This window comes from Xyrauchen texanus, chromosome 17 (assembly GCF_025860055.1).
Source record: "Xyrauchen texanus isolate HMW12.3.18 chromosome 17, RBS_HiC_50CHRs, whole genome shotgun sequence".
Taxonomy (NCBI): Eukaryota; Metazoa; Chordata; class Actinopteri; order Cypriniformes; family Catostomidae; genus Xyrauchen; species Xyrauchen texanus.
In genome coordinates this window covers 15559444-15574425 of record NC_068292.1, presented here as the reverse complement: position 1 = coordinate 15574425, position 14982 = coordinate 15559444, and the positions used below count along the sequence as shown (strand labels likewise).

At 42.8% G+C, this 14982-nt stretch overlaps 1 pseudogene; it reads right to left on the bottom strand.

Moving 5' to 3' along the window:
* Positions 1-14982, bottom strand: part of LOC127657621 (serine/threonine-protein kinase ULK4-like) — a 287951-nt pseudogene that overhangs the window by 52117 nt on the left and 220852 nt on the right.

The window sequence follows — 14982 nt, the reverse complement described above, 5'->3', positions numbered from 1 at the left end:
TGAATGCTATCGAAAGGCTGGGAGCATGCAGAAGATGTCTCAGATGTCATGAAGAGGATGAGGAATGTACGGACATTTACCTGTGCAGGAACAGAGACTGCAGAAGAGGAAGCTCTTCAGATCACCATTTCTTTCTCTGCCTGAAAGGAGGATTCAAGGGGAAAGAATCTGTGAAAGTGGGAAAACCCAGCACCAGGAGGCAAACATTCACAGAGGAACAAGAGAAATTGATGTCTGAGCTTACCCCTGACATGGCAGAAAAAGTCAGGAGAGCCTTCACCAATATGGCTGCAAAACCACACGGCACTAGAAGAAGCCTTCCTGGAGTGATGGACTCAAGCACACGTGAGTTACCAGATATTCTGATGTTTCTAGAAGTAACCACCAATGCAGGACAGAAAATTGGAACTCTCATTGACTTAGCATCAGATACCAACTACATCACTCATATAGCTGCCAGGAGATTGAAGCTTCAGAGTGAAAAGATCACGCTTGTCGTCCATGGAGTTGGAGGCATGGCCATGAAGGTAAAGACCAAAAGATACTTACTCAAGGTAAGAGTCAAGACACCTAGAAGCATGGAGAGAGCTCATGAGCTGATCTGTTATGGGTTGGATGAAATTGCAAAAGTTCACAGAGTAATCAAAGCACAGCAATTTAAGAAGTTCTTTCCCAACACCAACCTGGAAGATCTGCACAGACCAGAACATGTTGAGCTTCTCATAAGCCACCGTGAAGGAAGACTTGCTCCACAGAGAGTAAAAGTAGTAGGAGATCTTGTCCTGTGGGAAAGCCCTTTAGGAAAGACCGTTGGCAGAGCACATCCGGACCTCTGTGAAGTAGTGGGTATGGCCCTGCACAATTCTGAGACTCACTTTGCACGATCAATGAGAATCACAGCAGTGAAGTATCAAGAAATTGCTGAGATGCAAAAATCTAGAGCTGAAACCAGAACCACTGTTATTGGCAGGGAGTTCTTGGACTGGTGGGAGTGGGACAGCATTGGTGCGGCCTGCGAACCCATGTGTGGAGGATGCCGGTGTGGTAACTGTCAGCCAGGAGGCAAAGACATGACTCTGAGTGAAGAAAGGGAGCTTGAGATGATCAGGCAAGGCCTCAGCTATGTGAAATCAGATGCACATAGTCAGGAGCCTCACTGGGACACAAAATACCCCTGGATTGAAGATCCAAGTTCCCTGCCCAACAACAGAAGCGCAGTGGAAGCCATGTTTCTGAGGACGGAGAAACAACTCAAGAAGGAACCAGAGTGGCGTACAGCATACACAACTCAAGTCCATGAGATGGTGGAAAGGAGGGCAGCAAAGAAACTGACTAGAGAGACCATTGCTGACTGGAAAGGACCAGTATGGTACGTCAGTCACTTGTTGGCACCGAACCCACACTCTGTAACAACACCTGTCCGACTGGTATGGGACAGCAGCCAGAAGTATAGAGGAATCAGCATGAATGACCTTCTCTTGAAAGGGCCTGATGTACTTAATCCCATCCGGGCACTGCTACTAAGGTTCAGGAGAGGAGTCCATGCTGTGTGGAGTCCATGATGTACAATTCTGTGTGGCTTGAAGACCTGGAGATGCACCTCCATAGATTTCTCTGGAGAAACAGGGAAGATGAAGAAATTGAGGAATATGCTATCACCAGGGTCAACATTGGCGATCGACCAGCAGGGTGCATCGCACAACTGGCCATGAGAGAGACAGCAAGGCTGCCCATGTTCAATCATCTGGAGGGGGAACGGAGGGTTCTTGAGGAGGATTCTTATGTAGATGACATTCTGACATCCCATAATGACCTGGAAGAGCTCAACGAAACCACCAAAAAAGTCGAAGAAATTCTGAAGGCAGGTGGATTCTTCCTTAAGCCGTGGGTCCGATCAGGCCAAAGTGGGAGGTAGACGTCTACATCAGAACATCCAGCATCGTCCGATGAAGTCTTCATTCTCCCCAACCAAATGAGAGGAGACAACAAAGCCCTTGGAGTTGGTTACCTGGTCGAGCCAGACAAACTGTACCTTATGACCTTGATAAACTTCTCAAAGAGGAAAAAGAAGATGAGAATCAGCAAAAATCTTGTTGAAGAAGAGGTGAGACAAAAAACTCCAAACCCATTGACTAGAAGACAACTGCTGAGCCAAGTAGCTAGTTTATATGACCCAATAGGCCTTGCAACACCTGCCAAACAGAAAGGAGCCATTCTAGTCAGGAAAGCATTTCAAGAAGCTGGAGGCAAAACTCTAACACGAGACACATGGGACACACCTCTGTCTGAAAGACTTAGAGAAGAAGCCATCCATCTGTTTGAGGAATACACACACCTCAACCAAATTACCTTCCATAGAAGCTTCACACCAGTCAGAAGTATTGGGGAACCCTTGGGAATAACATTCTCAGATGGTAGCGACCAGAGCTATGGAGCTGTTGCATACTTCAGGTGGGAGACCGAGCAAGGCATTCTGGTCCGGCTTGTTGAGTCCAAAGCCAAGCTCACACCACTTGACCAAAAGGGAGAACCAGTGAAGGCTGAGGTCTGTGGGGCTGTGTTTGCTGCGAGACTCAGAAAATACATTGAAAAGCACAGTCGGATGCAAGTGGAACGTTGGCTCCATCTGCTAGACAGTCAAACTGTGCTGTGTGCAATCCAAAGGGACAGTTATGGGTACCAGACCTTTTTTGCAAACAGAGTGGGAGAGATCCAGAAGTCCACATCAGTTGAAGACTGGAGATGGATTCCAGGTGAGCAAAACATTGCTGACCTCACAACAATAGCAGCAACCCCAGAAGACCTCAAAGAGAACTCTGTGTGGCAAAATGGCCCAGAGTTTCTGAAACGACCTGTGGAGCAGTGGCCGACAAAGTCAGCCAAAGATGTCACTGCAGATGCTAAAGAAGATATAAACAAGCTCCAAAGGAAATGTTTTACAGCAGCACTGACCCGAGCACGGGTCCAATATGCTCGACCTGCCACTGCAATGCCAATGTCCCCGACCGCTAACCAAAACAAGGACCTGCAAAGCAACCTTAGTGAAAAAGGACACCAAATCCAAGTCCGGAGGCCACCTTCTGGTTCTTCAATAAGGAAAATCCTTAACATCAGTAAGTTCAGCAGTTTAACCAGGTTGATAAGAGTCATTGCCTGGGTGTGGAGAGCTGCCACAAAGTGGAAAGAAATTGCTGGCCAAGACCTCAACCACAAGCAAGCCAAAGAGGAGGGAGGTTCCTTCAGCTCTTGAGATCAAGTCCAGAGTCAAGGGAACTACACTTACCATCATGGAGTGTGAGGATGCGCTCAGGGATCTCTTCCTTTCGGCTCAAATGGAGGTAACCTTGCCAGACACCACACTCAGCAGGCTTGCTGTGGTCAGAGAGGAAAGCACTGGACTTTTGCTCTGTGGAGGAAGATTCCAAATCTTTAATAAAGAGAAAACGGCAGTACCAGTCTTGCCTTGCACATCATGGGTAGCCACTCTTCTAGCTCAAGAAGCCCACAGGGCAAATCATGAAGAAATTGCAGGCACACTCCTCCGGATGAGAAGGAAAGCATGGGTGGTAAGAGGCCGGAAACTAGCTCAAAAGATCGTTGATAGCTGTGTGACATGCAGGAGACTTAAGGCCCGAAGATGCCAACAGATCATGAGTGACCTTCCATCGGAGCGAATAACACCAGCCAATCCATTTGAGTACACAACAGTGGACTTATTTGGACCGTATGAAGTGAAGGATGAGGTGAGAAAGAAAATAAAACTCAAAGTGTGGGGAATCGTCTTTTGTTGCATGGCGTCCAGAGCTATGCACACAGACCTTGTCAGTGAACAGTCAGCTGAAGGCTTCCTGTTAGCCTACCAAAGATTTACAGCGCTGAGAGGACATCCGAGGAAATTGTGGTCAGATCCTGGGAAGAACTTTGTCGGAGCAAGACCGGCCCTCAAAGAGCTCTACATGTTTCTGGACCGACTGGAAAAATCAAAGCTTGAAGATGAAGGCTCCAAGCATGGCACAGAATGGAGCTGGAAGATCCATCCAGCGGACTCACCTCACAGAAATGGAGCTGCTGAGGCTGCTGTCCGGACTGTGAAGCGGGCTTTGCACAATCTGGGGGGTGAGTTTCAAACTTTCCCTTTATATGGCTTCCAACCTCGCCAATGAACGAACCATTGATGCCAGGACTCAGAGCCGGGAAGACTGTGTAGAATACATTAGCCCAAATTGGTCCCAGAGGCGATCCAGGGACCTTTGACTTTGAAGGCTACTCTTACAGGAGATTAAGAACCATCCAAACAGAAGTTGACCGGTTCCGGACCAAGTGGCACACAGCTCATAGAAATGTGGCAATTGGAGATGTCATCTGGCTGGCTGACCATAACGCCTTGAGAGGTCAGTTCAGGCTTGCCAGGGTCATTGACGTGAACACTGACAGGAAGGGAACTGTGAGGGATGTATATCTCCGATCCTTCCCCAGCTACCCAGTCGCAACTGTGAAGCCCACTAAAAAGATGGAAACACACTCAACCAAGATACCTGCAACGGTTCTTCACAGAGATGTCAGACGGATAGTTGTCCTGCTTCCAGTTGAAGAGCAGCAGTAGCAACAGGATCAAAAATGGAGTGACTACATCCAACACATTACAGTACTGGTGTGACCTAAGCCTATATTCAGGTCACTCCCAGAACACTCCCAAACTGCAGGGGGCAACCATGCAACAAAAGTTGGTGGAACCAACTTTTGGGTAGTGCTTTTGGGACCATATTTGAGCTGTGGTCAGTTAAAAAACACACACAACTTGACAGGTATAAAGGCGAGGAAATACTAGAGTTCATTCAGGATTTTTCTGAGGAGCCGGAAATGGTCTGGCCACTACAGCGGCTCGGCTCCGCGACGTGGCCAAGAAGACACAACATCTCGTTCCCTCCATCAGGGAACGGAGGTTACATCCGTAACCTAGACGTTCCCCGTCTGTTCCCCTACCATCAGCGAGCCAGTGCCTGCAGCCCCTACCGTCAGCAAGCTAGCGCCTGCAGCCCCTACCGTCCCTGAGCCAGAGCCTGCAGCCTCGTACGTCAGTGAGCCAGCGCCTGCAGCCTCGACCATCCCAGAGCCAGCGCCTGAAGCCTCGACCGTCCCAGAGCCAGCGCAAGTAGCCTCGACCGTCCCAGAGCCAGCGCCAGTAGCCTCGACTGTCCCAGAGCCAGCGCCTGTAGCCTTGACCGTCCCAGAGCCAGCGCCTGGGATGGCATGAGGATATAATACTATATCCTCATAGAGTAAATACTGAGAGAATTTTCATTTTTGGATGAATTATCCCTTTAAGTGATGTCTGACATTTTCTGAACATCATAAAAAAAAGCACATACTGCACCTATAAGAACCAGTAGTCGGATGCAGGGCTCAGTCAGCTCTTCCACACACACACAGAGTGGATAGCGACTGATGAAGATTACGTGTTACTCGAGGTTGATAGTGTTTTAATAGGTGAATTTCCTGACGACTGCATAATTCCAGCCACAAAGTTTGGAAGAATATGTCCAAAAAGAAGTTTTCAAAGACACATTCCACAGCTTCGGTGTGGGAACATTTTGGCCTTAAGCCAAATGAGAAAGGAGAGCCCATTTATGTGAACGAGCTGATATGTTGACTTTGTTTATAAACCGTGGCAACGAAAAGGGGCAAAATAAATAACCTAAAAGCTCATCTAAAACAACTATCCCATCCAGTTTTCTGAGCTGGGAACAGAAACTGCAGTTTTTTATTCAGTGGCAGAGAAATGAGGCCCAGCCAGACTTGGCCTGTTCACAGGTTGGCAAGTGTCACCTTGTTCCCCTGTCTAGGGTAACAAGAAGGACTCCGACAAATGTTTTTGGGGCATTGGGGAAGGGTACGTGCAGTCTGATACAGCCGGTCTTGGCATGTAAAACACCAGCCCGCTCCTGTGTCAGCAGAACACGTACACGGCTCAGCGCATGGCGTGATTTAAATTGTACCCCTAGAAAGCCTGGATCGAGAGAGGTGATTCCTCGGCAGCGAATTCTTTAAAAACGAGACTCACATACTCACTCCACGTATGATCTCCGGGTTCCGGCACTTCCCTCTGCCGGCGTGTTGGTAGCCCGTGCCGGTAGATGGTCTTCAGGGAAGCGTCATCGAACCCGGTGTGGATGGCAACAGTGGAGAAGAGATGGGAGTACTCGCGGATGGTCAAATCCGCCTGGGCCAGTTCTGTGAAAACCGCTGCTAGATCCATTTCGGTCGGTCGTTCTGTAATGATGAGCAGGTGAAGGCAGACAAGGGGCGAGGATCTAAATGCAGTAGGTTTTTATTTAAACAAGAATGACAACACAACAAACAGGAACAAAGGAAATATCCACAATGGGAAAAACACGGAAGACATTCAATGGGAAAACAGGCAAAACAAGCATCCACAAACATCAACGACCAACAGGGGAATGGAGAAACAGCAGGGTTTAAATACACAGACACAGGATGATCACAAACGACAATCAGGTGCGAACAATGACAGAGTGCTGGCAGTGATGAGCTCTGGGAATTGTGGGAAGTGTAGTTTTAGACAAAGAAAAGTGAAACACAGGGCAGACAACAAGGGAATCGTGACAATATCTATGAAATGACATAAGGCATGCAGTCATTACACATTTCCAAGTTGGCAGAAACAGTACAATTTAAATCATACAATTTAGAGATTTGGGGTGCCAGAGACCAAGCCAAAGTTGTGGGGTTTGGGGGACCTTCTACAAAAATATTAAAATATTTCAATGAGTTCATTAATCTCAGGGACTTTGATGAGAATATTAAGAGATAAAATCAACAGTTTGTTTTTAATCTGAATGACAACTGTCCAGTATTTGTATTTTAATATTTTTAGAGACAGGGGCATATGAGGGGCTTGTGAGTAAGGGGGCTTTCACACTGAGAGATTAGTCTGAAACAGAGCACGGCTCACATGAAAAGTAGGTAACTTTTTTGTTTTCTGTAAAGCTGTTTTGCAGACAGGGAGTGGACCGTAGTACCGAACACGAGACTACCTGTAGGAGGTGGTTTGATCCTGGTTACAATGGAACTGTAGCACAGTTTGCATGAGAGAAAAAACAACCTGTACTCTGGTTCGCACTTGTTCAGGAAGTAAATTGACTTGCATGCATCTTTGAAAATTTAAGCATGATGAAATCATCAGCTGCACAAAAACAAACTGGGACCAATCATATTTGGATTCAGAAGGCAGCAAACATGCCTAGTGTCAAAATCACCAAATGAAAGATACTGTATTGGGGTTCAAGGGTATCCCCTGAGAGATAATTTTTGTTTTCTGTTTTTAATTAAAAGTCTGAATGAACCATTTGTATATTTTCCTTAAAGTGAAAATCTACCAAAATAAACAATACACATCACAATAGCGAAACGTAAAAATAATTAGTTAATTAGGCCTAAACGTACTTTGACTATTTAATAGTGGAAACATTCTCATGAGAACTCCACAGAGCTCAACAATAAGAACTGCCAGTGTGAGAGAGATTTGGGCCAGTTGCTGATACTGTTACACTTGACCGATCAGGCCATTGCTGCTTTAATAGTGCAAGCAAACATCAAGCGAGAGAGCACACAAATTACACGGAGTGAACAAATTCTTCTAACCGCACATTCAGAGACGAGCAAGCGCGATTATACTTAGCTCTAAAATATGTGCGAGAGCATAATATACTGAACGTGCTGAGGCACGGTCGCGTGAGCACAAAAGAGCGTGCAGACACCGAGCATGCTCTCCTAGAACTGTCCTCGCTCTTTCTATGTCTTAGCAGCAGCAATGTGTTGAAAATTACAGGAAATAAGCCAACTTCATGAATTTCGGAGCAGGATTGTATGTCTTATGAAACATTTGAATTATCTCACACATTCAGTGTTCGCACTGCGTGAAATTCCCAGATTTTTTAATTTTCATAAACAGAGGCTTTCCCATTGGGTGGTTGATGCCATAGCATTGGCCTATCACACCCAGGCCATGCCCGCCACCTTGCGGGTTCGAGCACACTCAATGAGAAGTGTGGCATCCTCGTGGGCACTGGCCAAAGGCACCTCTTTAGCAGACATATGCAGAGCAGTGGGTTGGGCAACACCCAATACCTTTACGAGATTTTACAACTGACCGGGTGTACCACTTGCATCTAGCGCACTTTCCCCCCATTAATATTAATATTAATTATGTAATATTGTGCGCTCTTATCCCAGGAGATCCCACTAACTCCTCCATAGCCCTCTGGTCCGCGAATTCAGCAGAGGAATTCTCCGACCAGACCCACTACGAGTACTGAAACTACTCTGTACTGGAATAGGTGCTCCACAGGTCGGGCACTGTGTGGACTTGTCCCCCTATGTGTATTATCCGTGGTATGGTCCCCTTGCGAGCGGACCCGCGTCTCCCTTGGGCAGTCCTCACTGCCCCACGGTCGCCGTGTTTGTAGCAACTCCTCCCTCCTAATGAGGTAGGATCTACCATCGCGCCATTCTCCACATGCCACCTAAAATCCCATTTGATGTATTCTACCACACTTTACCTCCCCCAGCCTGGGCAGGTGTGGTCTCCACAGGGTCTTTCCCCCCTGAAAGAATAGGAATTGGGAAAAAACACCTTCCCCGATGCGTGTGATAGCGTTAAGATGGCCTCAGCCACTTTAACTCTATGCGAGAAACATAGAGAGAAAAAGGCGGCTTGCTCCCATGCTTGGCACGTCACCTTGTTCCCCCCATATCGGGGTGTAGGGAACCAGAAGGTCTTATGGGGCATTGGGGAAGGGTACGTACAGTCTGACACGGCCTGTCATTTTGGCTCGCAACTGCCTGCCCGCACCTGTGTCAGCAGCGCACGTAAACGGTTCAGCACATGGCGTGATTAAAATTGGACCCCTAGTGTCGCTTCTTCAACGCAACGTCGAAGTGAGTGACAGACAGGGAACGTCTAGGTTACTGTTGTACTCCCGGTCACATCGCTGAACCGAGCCACTGTTATGACTGTTGTTGGCTCCTCAGGCAAAATCCTGAATGAACAGACGCATTTCCCTCCCTTTAAACCCGTATGTCCGGGGGCGGGACATGCAAATTCTGTCTGCCAATTTCTCATTGGCCTTATCTCAAGTTCAGAGATGCGTGAGGCTCTCAAGAGAGACCCCTAGTGTCGCTTCTTCGACACAAAGTCTCGTTCCCTCCATTAGGGAATGGAGGTTACAACAGTAACCTAGATGTTTCTTTCTGTTGGACTGTAAATCTATCTCTCCCCGTGCATCTCTCTCATCAATTATCTCCGTGCTGCTAGATGCTGTTTAACTTGCATGCACTCTTGTAAATGGACAGAGTGCAAGTGTTGTTCCCAAAGTAAACAACGTGGCTGGAAACCATTGGAAACCAGCTGCTCATTATCCAAAATGTAAGTATAAATTTAAGTAGATAATGTTACAAAGCATTAACATTAATTCTAAATGATAATGGCGTTTGATGTGAATAGAAGCAAAATCATGATGGCTGTTGTTATTATTATCAGAGCTGTTCAGCTCAAAGATGACATTTAAATCAGTTTCATATCATCCTCATATGTTTACATGTTTCTTTTCTGGACTGTACAAGTATTTTCATTATGTGCTTTGTGTATCAGTCAGTGTTGGTCTTGTTTGGGTTGTCGAATTCCATATTTATATCTTTACTCATAATTAGCAGATTAGGCCTAACATCTATCTACTGTATCACAACTGATTTAGCTGCAAGTCTCATCTCTCAGAGATTCTTATGTTTATTACATTCAGCCAATAATCAAATCTTTAACTCAGTCACTAAATCTTTGATCCTTGTTGTGAATACACTACACATGGCCCAGAAGTTGACAGCATGAATTAACGGGTGACCGAAAACATCTACTTCACTGAAATATTTTTCTTCTTCTTTTCTCTCTCTCTACATGAACCACAATGTTTTGCAGTTTTGTGTTCCTTGCCACATTCGCCTTCGGCTTGCTCACTGGGGTTGTAAACACAATTATTATTTACTTCTTAATTTAATTAAATATTTTATGACACAATTTACAATCAAATTCTTTATCAAACTGAACAATGACGACTCTTTAAGACATTACTGATAATACAGCTTAATTTTCTGTTATTGCATGATTATCTGTAAAGCTGCTTTGAACCAATAATTGTTGTGAAAATTGCTATACAAATAAAAATGACTTGACTCAATTGAAAAACTCACATGTAAATGGCAGGAGGTTAATATGATGATGAATTTCTATCATAAATCATATTTTGTAAATTATAAATGTGATAACATTTTGGGGGATTAATTCATGTCTTATATATATATATATATATATAATGATTTTAAGACATGAATATATATATATATATATATATATATATATATATATATATACATATATATATATATATATATATATATATGCTTCACGGTTGGGATGGTGTTCTTCGAATTGCAAGCCTCACTCTTTCCTCCAAACATAATGTCAAGCAAAGAGGCACTGAGTTTGAAGGTACACCTCCAATTCAGTGCATCTCCTATCAGAAGCTAATTGGCTAATGGTCTAAAAGCTTGAGATGATTTTCTGGAATGTTCAAGATGCTTAAAGGCACAGCTAACTTGTGTATGTAACCTTCTGACCCACTGGAATTGTGATATAGACAATCAAAGTGAAGTCTGTAAACAATTTTGGGAAAAATTACTTGTGTCATGTACAAAGTAGACATTCTAAACAACTTCCCAAAACTATGGTTTGCTAATATGAAATGTGCTGAGTAGTTTTAATGACTTCAACCTAAGTGTATACTGTATATATATATATATATATATATATATATATATAGCTTCTGACAAATGTAAAAAAAAAAAAAAAATGCCATGATGGTAAAAACAGCTGTTTTTAAATTTTCTGTAAAAAAATTTACAGAGTGAACATTTTGGCAGGTCAAGTAAAAATCTGGAGCACTGGTCCAACCGGGCCTGTAGAAAATATCCTTTCCATTGAGCCCTGACTCCACTGCTACTAATAATTTATATTTGTGGCTGTTTTTCCTTGCCATCTATGCCAGAGATGATGACATCTTTGATTAATTTTCACAAAAATAATCTGTTTGTCAAAGGCTGGTAACATGCTGATTAATAAAGCTAATTTTAGACGAAAAAACAAAACCATCATAGTTTTAAGGCACTCTGGAAGCGCGTTGTCCTGACACAAACCTGGTTTAGCTGAATGGTCAGATTAATTTCAGACACATGAAGTTGGATTCACTTAGCTTCATTCTCATTTTCTGCAGTGAGTTTTAGTGAAAGATGTCAATGTCGATCTATATTGCTGCTCACTGTATTTCGTCTACTGTGTCATGGTCTACTTTCATTAAAATAATGCCACATGTCTAGCAACGCGCGCGGAGCAGGAAAGGGTATAAATGAAGTGTGTTCTGTAATAGAGAAAAGTATATGAGGATACAGCACTGAAAGATGAGTGCCATCTACTCCCGAGTGCTTGCGCTGTACACGGCTCCGTTGTTTTGAGCGCTGATCACTTAAAGTATAGAAACGGTGATTTGGGGCAGCCAATGTCATGATGTCTCGTTATATTGCCTATATGCATTGTAAATTCTATAAAACAACAACCATTTTGTGTTATTCAGGTGAGTAGTTATTAATTAATTTAACAATTAATTTTTCATCACTGAACGTCAAATGTAGCCTATGACAAAATATATAATATAATATATATGTACTTACATTTTATGTTCACATACTCATTTTTGATGCTACAAAATTGTATAAATACTTTTGATTTAAAAGTATTCAACTCACAAACCTAAAACCCACAGAAACATTTTTGCATGTTATTTTCCAATCAAGACGTGATATAGTACATACTGTATATGAAGCCATTTTTTGGACGCTCCCCACACAGCAGACAGACAGACACACACACACACACACACACACACACACACACACACACACACACACACACATCAGTAGTGTTTCCATGTTTTATGGGGACTTTCCATAGACATAATGGTTTTTATACTGTACAAACTTTATATTATATCCCCTAAACCTAACCCTACCCCTAAACCTAACCCTCACAGAAAACATTCTGCATTTTTACATTTTCAAAAAACATAATTTAGTATGATTTATAAGCTGTTTTCCTCATGGGGACCGACAAAATGTCCCCACAAGGTAAAAAATTTTGGGTTTTACTATCCTTATGGGGACATTTGGTCCCCACAAAGTGATAAATACACACACACACACACACACACACACACACACACACACACACACACACACACACACACACACACACACATTCACTGACCAGTTGTATGACAAGGTTGTTTAGGTCTGTCAGTGGTTTGTTGATGAGCAGTAGCTCCTCTGCAGCCTCAGTGTCTTCATTACTGTCTGATCTCTAAAAAAAAGAGAGAAAGTGAGAGAGCATTATAAGATCAAGAAGGGGAAAAACAAGATGCTGAATGCAGGGGAAATGAACAGAAGAAAATGAGGACAGTCAGTCATTGGGGGAATGCTTGGAGAAGAGAATTTAAGACCCAACACCACTGAGGATTTAGTTTCTGAGAGAATCCTTTTCATGTAATCATTAATGGAAGTACAGCTTCATTTATAACATATTTATATGTTATATATTTATAACAGACACACTTCAGAGGTGCTGGGGTCTCTGCACACTGCCCAGCTGCTGCTGCTGGAAGAGAACAATGTGTACAGTTCACTGTCTACCATCAAGTCAAGTCATTTTTATTTGTATAACCCTTTTTACAACACACATCGTTTCATAGCAGCTTTACATAAAATCATGCATTAACAAAAAATGTATCTGTAATATCTATGAAGTCTTAGAGTCATCATTGTGTAGTTTGATTAAATATGGTTGTAAATTGTGTATAAAAATAAAATAATTAAATAATAATAGTATTTAGAAACCCAGTGAGCAAGCCGAAAGTGACTGTGGCAAGGAACACAAAACTCCAGAAGATGTTGGTTAATGGAGAAAAATAACCTTGGGAGAAACCAGTCTCACTGTGGGGGCCAGTTCCCCTCTGACTAACCAGCATAATTATAATGCCAAAATTAGTTATTTATGTGCAGTGCAGGTCATGGTTTAAGATTAGTACATTAAGTAAGTGTTAAGGTCCAGGTGTTAAAAATAAAAATGTATATATATAAATTAAATTACTATTGTCTTTGAAGTCCATCCTGGATTAGTCAATCAATAGACAAAGGTGACGCAGGCACAGATCAGTGAGGTGAATCCCAGTTCAACCGGCAGGTAATTTTGGTGAGGTTCTTTGGGGTCCATCCTAAATCCAAGGTTCAGGCCATGGCATATGAAGTATCCAATGTCCTATCATGTCACAAGTTACATCCTATTCTTTAATAACAGCTGTCACAGAGAGTGTGTGTGAGAGAGAGTGAGATACAAATAGACAACACTAATGCATAAGAAACACAACTTTGTTACCATCAGCCAACAACGAGAACAACATTGTTGTGAGTCTGGTTCAAATGTTCACGCGCTGTCTTATTCTGGTTATTTTTCCCATGAATGTGAGTGTCTGGGATCCTCATGCAGATTGACAGACCGGGGCAATGAGATTACTGCAAGCCTTCACTTAACAGCTAGGACTGCCAAGTTTTCACAATTAAATGGCCTTCACTCATTTCAAATATTAATGATAGAGTTTTGTGAGAGAAACTGTGAAGTGTAAGAGAGAAGTCTCATGTGGTGAAAGTCTTATTATCACCCAAATGAATTTGAAAAGCTTTGCATTTCTCTCTCTTTCTATTGCTCTCTTTTTTTCTTGCAGAATTGAATTCCATTACGCATCCCCCCATTTTTACGATGTCCTTGCATAAATATGTATGAAAGGCTGCAGAGTGAGAGACAAAGGGCTGGGAGGGATAATGAGGGTTGAAGGGACAAACTGACGGGGAGCAACATCCTGTGTGCCATATATACAACTTTAAAGTGCTGTTCACCATGGGTCTAATGAAACAAATGGACCAATTAGTAAAGAATCATTTGAACTATTTGACTAGTTGTTCAACAACAGACTAGTCAACACGTGGCGACAAATATTTATTTGAATTTTTTTGTCCACAGTACTTTAATTACAGTGCTATGCTTTAGCTTTTAGATAGTTTGGAAGGTAAAATCGTCCTTTAAAACACTACACTACACTAACCACAACAGCAACACACATTCAGTTTTTGGCCATTGCTTTATGTCTGACTGAATGCATTATTGTACTAAAAAGCTAGATGCAGCACAATGATTAGAACAAAACTTTGCTGTCTTGAGGAACCTGGTCTCACAGAGTCATGGTACTAGTATACACACAAAATGTTACATGGTTCATTGAACATAACACATGAGGTGCTACTACAGTTATTTTTATTCACTTTCACACAAATCATGAGTAAAATGGTAGATTATCAGTTCAAGTACTTGCTCAAGTACCCTGTTCCTCACACAGTGCTATCTTATGACACTAAAACACTTTTACTAGAGCAACTTGTAAGGCAATACATTTTAGCATTTGCACTACATCACCAACAAAATTCACAAGCTTACAAGCTCTCGAAGAGCAATCAAATTGCAGAGAACGGTACGCGTGCTGAAGAGAACACAGGTTGATAATCCAGGGATTGTGTTTTTAATCTCATGTTTGCTTTTTATGTCACTTTCAGTTAGGTTTAGGTTAAGGGGAATGGAGGTAGGCTTTGTTGATTTAAAACTCGATAAAGCATTAACCATAACAACCTCGTCTGTTTGGGAGAACATTTAAGTAGTTTTTTCTCATTTTACACTAAATTTTGCATTAGTCAAAATAAACACAATTTTAATGAGATCAGGCTGGTCTTGATGTGGCTGATGCATTTATATATATA